Source organism: Bufo gargarizans, chromosome 10 (genome assembly GCF_014858855.1).
Source record: "Bufo gargarizans isolate SCDJY-AF-19 chromosome 10, ASM1485885v1, whole genome shotgun sequence".
Taxonomy (NCBI): domain Eukaryota; kingdom Metazoa; phylum Chordata; class Amphibia; order Anura; family Bufonidae; genus Bufo; species Bufo gargarizans.
In genome coordinates, this window is record NC_058089.1 from 71930247 (window position 1) to 71949009 (window position 18763).

An 18763-nucleotide genomic window follows, 5' to 3' on the forward strand; every position below is an offset into this window, starting at 1 on the left:
TGTTTTGGGGTGGGCTGCTAAGGAATGTATGTACAGCTAGAGTGTGGGGTGGAATTGGGAATTGTCTGTTGTAGCTAGATTTGTATTGTGGTGTTTACGTGTATATGTATATATATTTATAACCATTGATCTATAAATATATATAGATATAGCGTATAATTAGATTACGATTATCCCCCCCCCCCCCCCCGGTTTACCCTTTCCCTACCCTAATTAACCCCTGGTTGTAACCCCTGCCACACCCCCCCTCACTGTACACTTGCAGGGTATTTAACACCCTGCATTACTGTACAGTTCTGATATTATCTCCATTGTTAATCCTTTGTGTTGGCGGTCGGCTTACACCCCTGTAAGACCACCGTTAACCCTCGGTGTACCCCGTAGGGACAGTGCAGACGGGTGGGTTATTGTTAATATTACTTGTATGTGTGTATTGTATAGTTAGTTTGTGGGTGGAATTTGGGAACGTGTAGTGTAGTTGAGTACTGTATATTTAGTGCTGTATTGTTAGTGTATTGTGTGCGTAGTGTATTGTAGTAATAAATACTGTGTTACTTGTACCTATCTGTGTAACGTGTAGTTATTGGCGATAGTACAGTAAGGCGCATGCAGCTAGTGTAGCGATCAGTGTAAAGCATAGCGTAGGTATAGTGTATTTATTATATAAAGGCATAAATAGGCGGAGTCATCAATAGACGGCTCCTCCTATTTAGGAATATTAATTATCGATATCCGCATAATATTGGTGATTAATATTCCCCCTTTACAGCTATACATTATACGGGGGAGCTGATCAGATACCTGCATGGTTTATATACCACCTTGCAACATGCAGGTCCCTGACGCTGTAACCACCGGGAAGTTACTTCCCCACTTGTGCTGCTGGTTAGGAAGAAAGGGAAGCGTCAATTTTGACGTGAATTTGTTTTCCCTTAGTCCTAACAGCAGCACACAAATTTCCCACCCTTTTGGTTGTGTGAATTACTTGTTAAGAAAGCAACCCCGTCCAGGCAGGGGGCGGGTTATATAGGGGTGGCATCAATTAATTAATTAATGATACTTGGCAGAGATTTTTTGTTCAATAAAAATTCTGCCTGTCCTGACCAGCTTCACAGGGGCAAATTCCCCACTTGTGCTGCTGTTAGGACTAATGGAAAACAAATTTACGTCAATTTGACGCGTCTTAGGCTACTTTCACACCTGCAAATGCTGGTATCCATTCAGAACAGATCTGTTTGCATTACTCTATTACTCTAAAAAAATAAATAAAATAAAATCTAAGTCTAAGTCAAACGGATCCGTCCTGACTTACATTAAAAGTCAATGGGGAGGGGGGCGTGGCTAACTGCCGACATGAGCGGCCGCATCTGATCTGAGCTCCGGCTCCCGCTTTGCATCCTGATCAATCCTGAGCACTGCAACGATCATTATAACAACAAAAAGGACTAGCGAAATCACAAAAACCTACAGAATATAACGATGGGTCCCAGCAAAGCTCAAGCGGCGGCTGATCGCCTGAAAGAGTTTGCGCGCCAAGATGTCCAACATGGCGCTGCAGCCACTAGTACGCCCGTACTCAACATACTCGTGGCCAGGCGGCTCAGCAAGCGGTCAGTGATGACCTGGATACGCCAGAGCTTTCACCGAAAGAGGCACATGAACAACTCCTATCAGCGATCCTGGCCTGTCAAACTTCCCTTACTACCAAGATTCACGAGGTACGTGTAGATGTGGGCCTACTTAGACAGGACGTCCAGCAGCTCAGGGATCGGGTGAAGGGAACAGAGGAGAGGATCTCTGAACTGGAGGATCTCACTCGTCCCATACCTGCCAAGATCCATGCCCTGGAAGATTCAGTCTCCTTATGGAGGCAAAAGTGTGACGATTTGGAAAACAGGGCCAGGAGGAATAATGTGCGCATTTTGGGCCTACCGGAGCGGACGGCGGGTCCGGATCCTGCCACTTTCCTAGAAGCCTGGTTCAAATCTACCTTTCCAGAGGCTGCCTTTTCCATGGCGTATGCAGTTGAGAGAGCCCATAGGGTTCCAGCTCGTCCACCACCTCCTGGAGCTCCACCTAGGCCGTTACTAGCACGCATGTTAAATTGGAAAGATCGAGACATTATCCTCACACAGGCGAGGAGGAAGCAGACCATCATGCACGGAAATGCCAAGGTGTCCTTGTTCCCTGACTTCTCCGCTGAGCTACAGAAGAAGAGAGCGACCTTTGTTTCTGTCAAGAGAAGGCTCCGGGACATGAACTTACCATATTCCATGGCATACCCCACCAGGCTGCGGGTGGTGGATGGAGAAAAGTCGCTCTTCTTCACTGACCCCAAGGAGGCGGATGAATGGGTTGTCAGGAAATCGCGCAGGTTAGCGCCATCTTGAGCAGCAGTGTGGCATTAATACCCCGTTTTTTTTTTCTCTATTTCTTCTTACTTGGGGACTCTATCAACGGGACTCACTATTAACTGGTGGTGTAGTACAGCTACCTACATCACACGGAAATGTTCAGTTTTGGACTTTGTAATGATTACGGACTGCCACCTCAGAGTGAGTTTCACTGTTATCTGTGTGTGTCACTAGTTATTTCACTGTTATCTGTGTGTGTCACTACTGTGTGCAAACACGTGCGGGCATGTATGGTATATATGTGCATACATTAACCACAGCATCATGGGATGATGTGCGCAGATGTGCCCAGCATCTGCACACGTCTGCCCATGGTGGTGATCCCCAGGGGCTAATGGTGGCCCCTGTGGGAAATATGTGCCTCCTTTAGACCGTGCCCCTTATAATATATATATGGCTGTGGCCCCTTATAACATATATATATATATATATATATATATATATATATCTATAATCCCCCTTAGAATACATTATGCCCCTTATATGGGTGGGTGGGTGGGTGTATGTATATATATATATATATATATATATATATATATACAGGTCCTTCTCAAAAAATTTGCATATTGTGATAAAGTTCATTATTTTCTGTAATGTACTGATAAACATTAGACTTTCATATATTTTAGATTCATTACACACAACTGAAGTAGTTCAAGCCTTTTATCGTTTTAATATTGATGATTTTGGCATACAGCTCATGAAAACCCAAAATTCCTATCTAAAAAAATTAGCATATTTCATCCGACCAATAAAAGAAAAGTGTTTTTAATACAAAAAAAGTCAACCTTCAAATAATTATGTTCAGTTATGCACTCAATACTTGGTCGGGAATCCTTTTGCAGAAATCACTGCTTCAATGCGGCGTGGCATGGAGGCAATCAGCCTGTGGCACTGCTGAGGTGTTATGGAGGCCCAGGATGCTTCGATAGCGGCCTTAAGCTCATCCAGAGTGTTGGGTCTTGCGTCTCTCAACTTTCTCTTCCCAATATCCCACAGATTCTCTATGGGGTTCAGGTCAGGAGAGTTGGCAGGCCAATTGAGCACAGTAATACCATGGTCAGTAAACCATTTACCAGTGGTTTTGGCACTGTGAGCAGGTGCCAGGTCGTGCTGAAAAATGAAATCTTCATCTCCATGAAGCTTTTCAGCAGATGGAAGCATGAAGTGCTCCAAAATCTCCTGATAGCTAGCTGCATTGACCCTGCCCTTGATAAAACACAGTGGACCAACACCAGCAGCTGACATGGCACCCCAGACCATCACTGACTGTGGGTACTTGACACTGGACTTCAGGAATTTTGGCATTTCCCTCTCCCCAGTCTTCCTCCAGACTCTGGCACCTTGATTTCCGAATGACATGCAACAGTCCAGTGCTGCTTCTCTGTAGCCCAGGTCAGGCGCTTCTGCCGCTGTTTCTGGTTCAAAAGTGGCTTGACCTGGGGAATGTGGCACCTGTAGCCCATTTCCTGCACACGCCTGTACACGGTGGCTCTGGATGTTTCTACTCCAGACTCAGTCCACTGCTTCCGCAGGTCCCCCAAGGTCTGGAATCGGTCCTTCTCCACAATCTTCCTCAGGGTCCGGTCACCTCTTCTCGTTGTGCAGCGTTTTCTGCCACACTTTTTCCTTCCCACAGACTTCCCACTGAGGTGCCTTGATACAGCACTCTGAGAACAGCCTATTCGTTCAGAAATTTCTTTCTGTGTCTTACCCTCTTGCTTGAGGGTGTCAATGATGGCCTTCTGGACAGCAGTCAGGTCGGCAGTCTTACCCATGATTGCGGTTTTGAGTAATGAACCAGGCTGGGAGTTTTTAAAAGCCTCAGGAATCTTTTGCAGGTGTTTACAGTTAATTAGTTGATTCAGATGATTAGGTTAATAGCTCGTTTAGAGAACCTTTTCATGATATGCTAATTTTTTGAGATAGGAATTTTGGGTTTTCATGAGCTGTATGCCAAAATCATCAATATTAAAACAATAAAAGGCTTGAACTACTTCAGTTGGTGTGTAATGAATCTAAAATATATGAAAGTCTAATGTTTATCAGTACATTACAGAAAATAATGAACTTTAACACAATATGCTAATTATTTGAGAAGGACCTGTATATATATATATATATATATATATGTATATGGGCCTATAACTGCCCATGTATGCCCCCAGGTTTATAATGAGTATATATATGTATATAGATGCGCCCCAAGTATACATACTATGTATATAAATATACATACTTAAATTTCCCTGGCGTTCAGCCAGTTCCTGCAGGGGGTGGATATGTCTCCAGGTGGCTGGTGACTTCAAAGGCTAAGGGATCAATTGATCTGGCCTTTTGTTGAGTTTATCAGCCTATTTACTATGCGGCCCCACCTTGTGTTTGTGACATGGCTGGGCGTGTGGTGCTGCTAGCCTCAGGGGGCCAACTGGCAGGCATACGTCACAGTCACACTATGATGTCACATCCCCGAGGAGGGGGGAGGTGGGCTGTTTCTGAGGCTGATATAGGAGCCTGAAACCAGGAACAGCTCTCTTGCAACCAGACTAGAACCAGAGACACATGAGGACTGCTGCCTGAAGGAAGAGAGGCCCATTTGCCCCATGGAGTATACGCTGGGATGGCATTGTATCTCTGCCCTTGCAGTGCCAACCATATTCACCCCTCCCTGCCTATCCCTTCACTGCTGCCTGCTTACTCCAGTAGCTGCTGAGTGTGTGTTTTGGGGTGGGCTGCTAAGGAATGTATGTACAGCTAGAGTGTGGGGTGGAATTGGGAATTGTCTGTTGTAGCTAGATTTGTATTGTGGTGTTTACGTGTATATGTATATATATTTATAACCATTGATCTATAAATATATATAGATATAGCGTATAATTAGATTACGATTATCCCCCCCCCCCCGGTTTACCCTTTCCCTACCCTAATTAACCCCTGGTTGTAACCCCTGCCACACCCCCCCTCACTGTACACTTGCAGGGTATTTAACACCCTGCATTACTGTACAGTTCTGATATTATCTCCATTGTTAATCCTTTGTGTTGGCGGTCGGCTTACACCCCTGTAAGACCACCGTTAACCCTCGGTGTACCCCGTAGGGACAGTGCAGACGGGTGGGTTATTGTTAATATTACTTGTATGTGTGTATTGTATAGTTAGTTTGTGGGTGGAATTTGGGAACGTGTAGTGTAGTTGAGTACTGTATATTTAGTGCTGTATTGTTAGTGTATTGTGTGCGTAGTGTATTGTAGTAATAAATACTGTGTTACTTGTACCTATCTGTGTAACGTGTAGTTATTGGCGATAGTACAGTAAGGCGCATGCAGCTAGTGTAGCGATCAGTGTAAAGCATAGCGTAGGTATAGTGTATTTATTATATAAAGGCATAAATAGGCGGAGTCATCAATAGACGGCTCCTCCTATTTAGGAATATTAATTATCGATATCCGCATAATATTGGTGATTAATATTCCCCCTTTACAGCTATACATTATACGGGGGAGCTGATCAGATACCTGCATGGTTTATATACCACCTTGCAACATGCAGGTCCCTGACGCTGTAACCACCGGGAAGTTACTTTCCCACTTTGGGCAATGTGCGCTTTATTGTAGTATTTGTTCATGGCATGTTTTGTTTTCCCTCAAGCTTGTATACACTGTTTGGGCACTTTGTGGTAGATAATTAACTGCAGGCAGTACTGTGAATGTGTGGGGTGGTTGGATGGAGGGGGCTCTTCGATATTGCAGCAGAAGTGAGGACTCGCACTGAGATTTTGGGTACGAACGCTATGGCCACCTTAGTATTGATGTCCTGGAATGTGAGAGGGTTAAGGGACACAGGTAAAAGAATGTCTGTTTTTACACATGTCCGCAGGTACGCTCCTCACATACTCAGCTTACAGGAGACTCATTTAACAACTGATACGGCCGGTAGGCTTCAGAAGTCATGGGTTCAATGTGCATATCACTCATTCGGTACTTCACACTCCAGGGGGGTGTCTTTACTAATTAGCCGCTCTGTCAGATGGGAGCTACATACAATTGAGTGACCCAGAGGGAAGATACGTTTTTGTGTATGCACACGTAAATGGTACTCCGTTTGTGATCCTGAACATTTACTGCCCCTACCCTGCCGATATGTCACTTCTGCAAACTGCAACCATATTTGCAGCTCAGTACCCGCATGCAAAGCTTCTATGTGTTGGGGACATTAATATGGTCATGGACTCGCGGAGGGACCGTTTTTGTGCCCATCCGGCTTCCCCGGCTCACAGCCTACCTACTTTGCTGGCGGCTTGGGCTGGAGAAGTGGGATGGTTGGATTTCTGGAGGGAAAGACACCCAGACGTGATAGAATATTCTTGCTTTACTCCTTCTCATGGTGCTTTGTCCAGGATTGATTACATATTTGGATCCCCTGATGCTTATCTTGAATGATAAGCAATGAATGACACAACAAATTGCTCTACGCGTTTCTACATGACTCATATGTGTCATCAGGAGCGAACATAATTCGTCAGCGTCAGATATAAGTGAAGCTGCCGCACTGTAGCGTGCATACATCGGCGCTGTGATGGCCGTATGCAGCCAAACACCCGCCCCCAGAAGGCGTATGCCGGCGTCAGTCACCAATCAGGGTCGGAGGCACGTCCTCTGACACGCTCCCTGACGTGACCATCGCACAGTAGAGCGTAATACACTAAGGGGGAGGAGCGCAAGTATGTTTGATTATATGGGGGGGGGGGGGGGGGCAACACTTAAATGTGGTATGTATCCGTCAATGGAAGAAAGAGAGTCCTCCAGATATCTCAGAGGTGGTAACTGAGCTAAACACCACATGCCGTTATGAGAAGATGATTCCACCCTCAATGCTCCCTCCTGTGAAATACAGATATACCTGGAACCCCTGGATGGTCCACTCGAAGTTTTCCCAGTAGATGACCCTCAGACCTATGGCCCCTATGAGAGGGAGTGGTCGTATATATACTTTCGAGATCCTTTCGGATAGGTCCCTCCTGTAGTTGAGCCTCCTGATTAGACAGACCTGTGTTCAATATCTGTTGCTTATGTTTTGTATGTTCTATTGATGACTCATACCTAATGACTGCTGCATGTACTCCATAATAATGGAAACTTTGTTTATGGAAATATGACTGTCTCTGGTGGCTGCGCCAACCTCGAATTGTTTATGCAATGACATGCTCTGCTGGTCATTATAGGAAAAATTTTCAATAAAAACGTTGAACTCTAAATGTGGTATGTATAATCGAGTGACATCACTGTGAAGAATTGATCAGGATGTATAAAGGAAGCCTATGTAAGAGAAGTGACAGTTTAAGGCTACTTTCACACTAGCGTTCGATCGGATCCGTTCTGAACGGATCCGATCATATTAATGCAGACGGAGGCTCCATTCAGTACGGATCCGTCTGCATTAATAACTTTGAAAAAATTCTAAGTGTGAAAGTAGCCTGAGCGGATCCGTTCAGACTTTCAATGTAAAGTCAATGGGGGACGGATCCGCTTGAAGATTGAGCCATATGGTGACATCTTCAAGCGGATCCGTTCCCATTGACTTACATTGTAAGTCTGAACGGATCCGCTCGCGGTCCAGGAGCGGTTGAAGGATGGCAGAGGCGGTCCAGGAGAAGTTGGAGGCGGTCCAGTAGCTGACAAGCGGTCTAAGAGAGGATGGATGCTGGCGGAGGCGGTCCAGGAGCAGTTGGAGGCGGTCCAGGAGAGGATGGAGGCTGGCGGTCGAGGAGAGGATGGATGCTGGCGGAGGCGGTCCAGGAGAGGATGGAGGCTGGCGGAGGCGGTCCAGGAGAGGATGGAGGCTGGCGGAGGCGGTCCAGGAGCAGTTGGAGGCGGTCCAGGAGAGGATGGAGGTGCGCAGAGGTCAACGTCACGTCCTGATGTGACGTCATCAGGCTCCGCCTTGAAGGAGTTCTGACACATGCTGCGGACGGCGCCATTGCGGCTATAGACGCAGGGTACCGGATTCACAAGGTAAGAAAAGTAAATATTAATGCTAATATTGTCGTTTGAATTATATATTTTTTTTATAACAGTGAATGCTGAATGGGGTCTTGTGCAGGGGGGATATGGGGGCAAAAGTGGCATGGGGTTTTGTGCAAAGGGGGCATGGAGTGTTGAACAAAAGGGTCATGGGGTCTTATGCAGGGGGGCATGGGTGGTTGACAAAGGGGTCATGGGGTGTTGTGCAGGGGGGGTTGGGGATCTTGATACATATAGTGAAGTTTAATATTTGTATATATAAATATAATAATCATTCCTCCTTGGTGGTTTTATCGTGAATACTTTTTGATATTTGTTGATTTATTACCTAGTTGCCACGGGATGTTGGGGGGTCAGCAGTCATGAAAAAACAATGTTGTTCTATGAAAATGTACGATTTTTTTTTTTTTTTGGATGCGGCCCACAAACTAAAATTTTGTTTTTTTGGCCCATGTTAGCCTTTGAGTTTGACATGCTTGGTGTACAGTAACTTAAAGATCTATTCGGTTTCTTTGTGGAGCAACGGCACATCAATGTCCCTTCCGCGAATGGATGTCACAATGTGTTCAATCCTCTGGACCTTCAGCACATCTGGATTACTGCCATGATGAGCACAGACATTGTGTACCACACTTATTTTTGAAGTCAAGTAGATGTTCACCAATGCGTCTCCGCAGTTCACGTCTGGTCTTACCCACATACTGTACACCGCATTGGCAAGTCAATAGATGCACATCAGTGGGAGGTGTGTATCTAATGAAAGATCTGATGGAAAATCTTTCCTTAGTCACATGACTAGTGAAGAATGTCCCTTCCATGATGTTACCACAGAGATAAGGATTCTTCCGGCATAGAGCCCCGACAAAGGAACTCTATGCCGGAAGAAAAGAACGCAAGTGTGAAAGAGCCCTTAGAACTACGCTCGGAGTATCTGACCATGCAGCCTTTGCTTGTGGACCAGTAGTTGATCACGGCTAACACTCATGGAGTAATGGTATGCTCCTACGCATAAAACGTGTCCTCAGATCATTTGCGGCCACCTTGAAATCCATCATTTCTGAGCAATTTCTCCTAGCCCTCAGGTATTTGCCCTTGGGAATACCACTCCTGAGGACTAGGGGATGGCCACTATGCTACCTCAGCAGGCTGTTAGCAGCAGTCTGCTTGTGGAACAGATTAGTAGTGATCTTATCTGTCCCCACAGCAACAGTCAGATCCAAGAACGTGATTTCACGCTCATTGATGTCAGACGTAAAGAACAAACCTAGCTGATTATTGTTAAGCTCAGCTATGAATTGGGTGAATCAATCCTTGGTCCCCTTCCACAGTATAAACACGTAGTCGATATATCCGATACAGATTAATATTGACGACGTATACTGCTCCATAGCAGGTAGAGATTTGCGTAAGTAGGGGCACACGGACTGCCCATCGCAACTCCCCTGAGCTGGTGGAAAATTTGACGCTCAAAGAGGAACACATTGTGACTCAGGACAAAGTCCAATAATTCCATCCATCTAAAAAAAAAAAAAAATGAAAAGAAAGCGTTGTGTCGATTAAGATGCTCACCCCTCTGCTGAAGGAAGGCCCGCACAGCTAAAGAACCAGTGTCATATGGAATGGAGCTATACAAGGCCTTTACATCTAGGCTAGCAAGCCAGGTGTCTTCATCACATTGAACACCCTCAAGGCGCTGTAGGACATCCATTGTATCTCGGGCAAAGGATGGTAAACTTGCCACAAATGGCCTCAGTATCACGTCAATATATGTACTAATATTGGCCATGAGGCTACCAATGCCGGATACAATGGGCCTGCCTTTCATCGGTGTGCTCCGTTTATGAAGCTTAGGTTAAGCTGTAAAACACAGCACGAACCGGAAACTTCAGTAACAGGAAGTCCAATTCATCTTGGTTAATAAGCTTATCCCTCAGGGCTTCATTGAGAAGTACAGACAATGGTTTCCTAAAAGAGGGGAGGCGTCTATATGTGGTGGTGTCTTGTAGTATTCTAAGGCACATATCACAGTATGATTCCTGATCCATGATAACAATATTGCCCCATTTAGCTGAGGGTTTAATGACTATTGGAATCCCCCTCCAAGTCTCCCAATGCTTTTCTTTCATTGGGGCTAAGGTTGTCAGAGCCAAAGTACTGTCCCTTCAAATTTATGAAAGTATCTATGGGCGTATTGTCATTCATAGGAGGAATGATTTCTCAAGTCTGTGAATGGACTATCACCCTCATCACATAGAGCCGCCAATAGCCAAACATCCTGCAACTCTTCCACTCTAATCCTCATCTCCTGACAAACCCCCACCCACCAGCACTGATGCAGATCTATTTCCTTTACACCTGTACTACAGCTGCGTATAAACCTTGTACTATGTATCTGTATAAATGCATATACAGCTCATTTACATGCATTTTCCCCCAGTCCCCTATCAGTTTGGCTGAAAAGCTTCATATCTTCTCACTAAGAGCTTTCATTTGGTGGTATTTTATTGCTGCTGACATTTTTACTTTTTTGTTATTAATCAAAATGTAACGATTTTTTTTGCAAAAAATGACATTTTTCACTTTCAGCTGTAAAATTTTGCAAAAAACATCCATATATAAAATTTTCACCCAATTTATTGTTCTACATGTCTTTGATAAAAAAAGTTTTGGCAAAAAAATAAAAAATTGTTTGGTAAAAAAAATTTGAATTTCCGCTTTTTGAAGCCGCTCTGACTTTCTGAGCACCTGTCATGTTTTCTGAGGTTTTACAATGCCCAAACAGTAGAAAAACCCCACAAATGACCCCATTTCGGAAAGTAGACACCCTAAGGTATTCGCTGATTGGCATAGTGAGTTCATAGAACTTTTTATTTTGTCACAAGTTAGTGGAAGATTATTTTTTTTCCTTACAAAGTCTCATATTCCACTAACTCGCAACAAAAAAAAAAATCTAGGAACTCGCTATGCCCCTCATGGAATACCTTGGGGTGTCTTCTTTCCAAAATGGGGTCACTTGTGGGGTAGTTATACTGCCCTGGCAATTTAGGGGCCCAAATGTGTGAGAAGTAGTTTGCAATCAAAATCTGTAAAAAATGACTGGTGAAATCCAAAAGGTGCACTTTGGAATGTGGGTCCCTTTGCCCACCTTGGCTGCAAAAAAGTGTCACATCTGGTATCGCCGTACTCGGGAGAAGTTGGGGAATGTGTTTTGGGGTGTCATTTTACATATTTCTCTCACCCAGCATGGTTATATGTAAAATGACACCCCAAAACACATTCCCCAACTTCTCCTGAGTCCGGCGATACCAGATGTGTGACACTTTTTTGCAGCCTAGATGCGCAAAGGTGCCCAAATTCCTTTTAGGAGGGCATTTTTAGACATTTGGATCCCAGACTTCCTCTCACGCTTTAGGGCCCCTAAAAAGCCAGGGCAGTACAAATACCACTTTGGAAAGAAGACACCCCAAGGTATTCAATGAGGGGCATGGCGAGTTCATAGAATTTTTTTTGTTGCATAGGTTAGCGGAAATTGATTTTTTGTTTTTTTCTCACAAAGTCTCCCTTTCCGCTAACTTGGGACAAAAATTTCAATCTTTCATGGACTCAATATGCCCCTCACGGAATACCTTGGGGTGTCTTCTTTCCGAAATGGGGTCACATGTGGGGTATTTATACTGCTCTGGCTTTTTTGGGGCCCTAAAGCGTGAGAAGTCTGGAATATAAATGATTAAAAAATGTTACGCATTTGGATTCCGTGAGGGGTATGGTGAGTTCATGTGAGATTTTATTTTTTGGACACAAGTTAGTGGTATGAGACTTTGTAAGAAAAAATAATATTTCCGCTAACTTGGGCCAAAAAAAAAGTCTGAATGGAGCCTTACAGGGGGTGATCAGGGAGTGTATTGTCACCGATCACCCCTCTGTCAGGCTCCATTCAGACGTCCGTATGCGTTTTGCGGATCCGATCATGTATCCGTAAAAATTATACGGACGTCTGAATGGAGCCTTACAGGGGGGTGATCAATGACAGGGGGTGATCAGTGGTTCATAAAGGGTTAATAAGTGACAGGGGGTGGGTGGTGGTGGTGTAGTGTTACTTTACTGAGCTACCTGAACGATTGCTGCTGGCAGGCTGGAGATCCACTCTTACCTTCCGTTCCGTGAGCACGCGCGTTCACAGGAAATCTCAGCTCTCGCAGGAGGACGCGTATATGCGTCCACCCAGAAGAGCAGGGCCACCGGCAGGACGCAATCCTGCGTACAGCGGTCCTGAGCAGGTTAAATAGAAGCAAATTACAAAAGTGATAAATGGCACTAGTGTAAACTTTGAGATGATCTTGCAGATGGGAATACCCCTTTTATAGTAGATGTTAGTGAACCAATCCGAAAGATGAAATCAGAAGGCAACAACTTAAGCACAGATTCTTCAAATAAACTTTATTGAAAATAGTTTGTCAAATAGTCTTAATACTGTACAATAGTAAATTAAAATACATCTAAGGCTACTTTCACACTTGCGTTCAGAGCAGATCTGTCTGGTGTCTGCACAGACGGATCCGCTCATATAATGCAGACGGTGGGATCCGTTCAGAACGGATCAGTCTGCATTATAGTTTAGAAAAAATTCTAAGTGTGAAAAGTTGCTCAGATGGTTCCATCCAGACTTTACATTTAAAGTCAATAGGGGACTGATCAGTTTGAAAATTAAGCCATATTGTGTCAACTTCAAACGGATCCGTCCCCATTGACTCACATTGTAAGTCTGGATGGATCCGTTTGGCTCCGCATGGCCAGGCAAACAAACTGTGCCAAACTGATGCATTCTGAGCGGTTCCACATCCACTCAGAATGCATTGGGGCTGTACGGATGCGATCGGGGCCGCTTGTGAGAGCCTTCAAACGGAACTCACAAGTGGAGCCCCGAACGCTAGTGTGAAAGTAGCCTAAGCCACCAATATACCACTCACTATATAATTAGAAAATTGTATGGTAGAATATAGCACATCTGAACCCAGATAAGCTTCATATGGACAATCAGACTGTACATGAACATAATGGTACTTCACTGCTTGTCAGTGAAGGAGACTGCAGCATTCACATCCAGCGGTCTCCCCAGTATGGTGAGAAATCCCCAACGCCATTGCTTGTCCTCACACAGAACCCTTGTTTGCCAGCACCAGAGCCGTTTAGACAGCTATTGATTTAGGTGATCACTAGAGATGAGCGAATTTTATATTTTGAAACACTTAGTTTGGTGGTAATAGCAGAATTGCATTATGGATTCCGTTACCACAGACCATAATGCAATTCTATGACCGAATGCATAACAGAATACCTTTAGAGGCATTCCATCATTATAGAAGTCCATGGCCTGCAAAACTGATCTGTGTCAGTTATGCAGGCCATAAACATTCATTCCGTCATAATACAGGGTGGGCAAGTTATATGGATACATCTTAAAAAATGGGAATGGTTGGTGATATTAACTTCCCATTTGTGGCACATTAGTATACGTGAGGGAAACTTCAAGATGGGTGGTGACCATGGTGGCCATTTTGAATCCAACTTTTGTTTTTTCAATAGGAAGAGGGTCATGTGACAAACTTATTGGGAATTTCACAAGAAAACCAATGGTGTGCTTGGTTTTAACGCAACTTTATTCTTTCATGAGTTATTTACAAGTTTCTGACCTATAAAATGTGTTCAATGTGCTGCTCATTGTGTTGGATTGTTAATGCAACCCTCTTCTCCCACTCTTCACACCGATAGCAACACCGCAGGAGAAATGCTAGCATAGTCTTCCAGTATTCTTAGTTTCAGGTGCTGCACATCTCATATCTTCACAGCATAGACAATTGCCTTCAGATGACCCCAAAGATAAAAGTCTAAGCAGGTCAGATCGGGAGACCTTGGGGGCCATTCAACTGGCCCATGACAACCAATCCACTTTCCAGGAAACTGTTCATCTAGGAATGCTCGGACCTGACACCCATAATGTGGTGGTGCACCATCTTGCTGGAAAAACTGAGGGAACGTGCCAGCTTCAGTGCATAAAGAGGGAAACACATCATGTAGCAATTTTGCATATCCAGTGGACTTTGTTTCCATTGATAAAGAATGGCCCCACTATCTTTGTACCCCATATACCACACCAGCAATTTTTTTGTTCCAACAGTCTTGGAGGGATCTATCTAATGTGGGTTTGTGTCAGACCATTAGCGGTGGTTTTGTTTGTTAACTTCACCATTCACATAAAAGTTTGCCTCATCACTGAACAAAATCTTCTACGTAAACTAAGGGCTCTTTCACACTTACGTTCTTTTCTTCCGGCATAGAGTTCCGTCGTCACTCTGGAGCGCCCCGGGAGCCGCACGGACTGTAAGTATACCGCTCCTACTATGGCAACCAGGACTTTAATAGCGTCCTGGGTGCCATAGTAACACTGAAAGCATTTTGAAGACAGATCAGTCTTCAAATGCTTTCAGTACACTTATGTTTTTCCGGATCCGGCGTGTAATTCTGGCAAGTGGAGAACACGCCAGATCCGGACAACGCAAGTGTGAAAGAGGCCTAAGGGTCCTGTTCCAATTTTTGTAAATAACTAAAGAAAGAATAAAGTTACGTTAAAACCAAGCACACCATTGTTTTTCTTGTGAAATTCTCAATAAGTTTGATGTGTCACATGACCCTCTTCCTATTGAAAAAACTAAAGTTGGTATCAAAAGTCCCCCCCTCACATATACTAATGTGCCACACAGGAAGTTAATATCACCAACCATTCCCATTTTATTAAGGTGTATCCATATAAATGGCCCACCCTGTAGAACAGAATGCCTCTAAAGGCACTCAGTCATAGAATTGAGTAACAGAATGCATTACGCAGTTCTGCCAATACCACCAAACGAAGCGTGAACAAACTTCATAACATGAAATCCGCTCATCTCTAGTGATCACATGAATGATCCCGTTACATGAACAAGTGTTACTTCTTCATTGGGCAATTGGCTACACTAGTCACAACATGCAGCAGTCACGTAAACCGTTTCACATGAGAAGTGGAGACTGGAGCATAGGGCCCAGGGGACTTGAAACATAACTGGAGAGGAGACAAGCATGCTCCCCACCCAAAATGGACAACCCCTTTTGTTCAAATTGTGACCAGACATACTGCACCTTCCGTGTCACATACAAACCAGAAGTGCGCAGTCTTAGAAGAAAGTCTCTGCATTTATGTTAATCTCTGAATTCTTTAAACACCAGTCAATATAGGAGTCGATGGCCGACCTAGAAGCTGAAAGAACATGGCACAGATTAGAAGGCAGTCAGGTTTTGTAGTGTAGCAATGATAACGACCACATTTGTAATCTACTTCACTGAATAGCTCTCAAGTGGCCCAATTTGTCCATTAGGAGCACTCCTAGTTACAGGATGGCTGTTGCAGAACTACAACTCCCAGTATGCCTACAGCCATCAGCAGGGCATGGTGGGAGTTGTAGTTTAACAGCTGGAGAGCTGCAGGTTGGCCAGCCCTGTATTACACTATGTAGTGTTCCATCTGCCTTCTCACTAGCCATTATAGCTGTTACACATCGCCCCTACATACAAAGTGGTACTATGGCTACTATTTATACAACTTAGTTTAGAGTAAATCAATAGTTACCTATCCATTTAGATCCTTTAGATCAGGGTCATTTGGGTAGTTTGTGATGCATTTGATTTAAAGAGTAAATAGTTTGACAGATGGCTTCAGCTAACCACGAGGGAAAGAAAAGTTTATCATTTATATTTTTAAGGGTTAAGAAATCAAATTCTGCAAGGGTATGTTACCTTATGAGCCAAACTGTACACAGGTGGCATCCCCCTTACTACAGGCAGGCTTAGAAAATATAACTGCAGTAAAGAGATCTGTACCAACCAACAAGTGGTTGCCATTCGGGTTAGTGTGAAAACTGCAGGGCTCATGGTTTAAATATAGATGGTGATAAAAATTCAAGGAAAGCAAAATTCTGTAATATGTTAAATTATTTAACTAGGTAATTTTCTAACAACCCCTTAAGGTGGATTTACACAGCCTGATCAGGAACTGTTCCTGACCAGCCACCCATCTAAGGCCCCTTTCACACTTGCGTTGTCCGTATCCGGCATAGAGTTCCGTCGTCGGGGCTCTATGCCGGAAGAATCCTGATCAGGATTATCCCCATGCATTCTGAATGGAGTAAATTCCGTTCAGGATGCATCAGGATGTCTTCAGTTCCAGAACGGAACGTTTTTTGGCCGGAGAAAATACTGCAGCATGCTGTACTTTTTGCTCCGGCCAAAAATCCTGGACACTTGCCGCAAGGCCGGATCCGGAATTAATGCCCATTGAAAGGCATTGATCCGGATCCGGCCTTAAGCTAAACGTCGTTTCGGCGCATTGCCGGATACAACGTTTAGCCTTTTCTCAATGGTTACCATGGCTGCCGGGACGCTCAAGTCCTGACAGCCATGGTAAAGTGTAGTGGGGAGCAGTATACTTACCGTCCGTGCGGCTCCCGGGGCGCTCCAGAGTGAAGTCAGGGCGCCCCAAGCGCATGGATGATGTGATCGCATGTACACATCATCCATGCGCCTGGGGCACCCTGACGTCACTCTGGAGCGCCCCGGGAGCCACGCGGACTGTAAGTATACCGCTCCCCCGCTTCTACTATGGCAACCAGGACTTTAATAGCGTCCTGGGTGCCATAGTAACACTGAAAGCATTTTGAAGACGGATCAGTCTTCAAATGCCTTCAGTACACTTGCGTTTTTCCGGATCTGGCGTGTAATTCCGGCAAGTGGAGTACACGCCGGATCCGGAGAACGCAAGTGTGAAAGAGCCCTTAGGCCCTTGTTCTTGTACTGTAAAGGAGATCACTGCATGTAAATGAACAAGCAGCCTGTTGTCAGGAAGGAGTGCTTCCTTTCCAACAGGAGTGACAACCCTGCCTTTACAGGAAATGTGTAGAGACTGCAGCCAGTCAGGGCACTACATAGTAAATACACAGGGAGCGCTGCCAATTGACAGCATGGGCCACTTCAGAGCCATTTTCCAATAGAAGTGTACAATTTAAGTGATTACAAAAAATAAATGTCAGTTAAACCAAGCATTTTCTCCCTCTTTAGCAAACAGCCAAGTGATTCATGCTACCTACTGGTAAACCTGAAACTGTTTGCATCACCCCACCTTATTAACAAGCATGTATGTCCCTAGGTCTACCACACCCCACAGGTTATTCCTAGGAAGAAGCAAACTCCTGTTTAAGTTCAGCGTGCAAGGCTTGGGTTATCCAATTGTCACACTTCAGCAAATAAAAATTATGTAAAGAATGTTAATACAAGGCACTAACTAATGTAATGCAATTATCCATATTGCTTCCTTTTCCTCACTGTTTGAGCTGCTCGTTTCCATGGTCACACACAGTGGTGGCCGTGTTTGTACACTCTAGGAAAGTGTGCCAGCCCATGTGCACACCAACAGTCCTAGGAACCAGAAAAGCCAGTGCTTTTTCCTATATTGTGCAAGCACAACCCCCGCTGCTGAATTCCAGGGTGGTTGTATCTAGGGATGAGCGAGACAACTTTGGCTGAAACATCCAAAGTCAATTGGCATAAAACTTCATTCGAATACTGTACAGTATTAGGATGTATTGGCTCTAATGAGCTAAAGTTATTGCTTTGTGAAGTTTTGCAAGACTAATGTCATAAGTTTGTATTGTACAATCCAGTTTCCCAAACGCAGGTTCAGTACCAAGTGGTACCTTGGGACCAAACCAAAGCGCAGGAAATTATTTTTACAGTACTAATTTGTAACCATGAAAACAAGCAGTGCATAATGCAACATTAAACTGAATCCAGCCAGTATAAGCAGCAATATGGACAATCAATACATTACTAAGTGCCTCGTATTCACTTTCTGTACATCATAAATGCCACTTGAAGTAAGACACCCCCTTTAATCAGAGATATGGCAGGTAGCACTGATACTGGCGACTACCGCAGGACAGGCCAGCAATCACCGAATACCCGTTACAAATCAGTGTACATACAGCACAGGCCATAGAAGGGAACACAATAAGTATTCTAAGCTGGACCCTTCTACCAACGGGCACTGTCCTACTGCACGTGGGCGCCACACAGCTTGTACCAGTGATTGAGGATAGAACCAACCCACGAACGAGCTGGCACCGAAGACATAGCACTGGCTATAATCTGCCTCCGAACATTACACACAGGAGTACAGCAACACCCTGCATGCCAAGAAATGGAGGCCCAACGCAGCAACCCAACTACACAGCACTCACCTGCTTC

General features: G+C 44.5%; 1 non-coding gene across 1 annotated transcript; it reads right to left on the bottom strand.

Moving 5' to 3' along the window:
* Positions 1–18591: 18591 nt before the first annotated feature.
* LOC122921185 lies at positions 18592–18723 on the bottom strand. The gene has a single exon (XR_006387002.1). It is a non-coding gene; the product is annotated as a small nucleolar RNA SNORA57 (small nucleolar RNA).
* Positions 18724–18763: the final 40 nt, after the last annotated feature.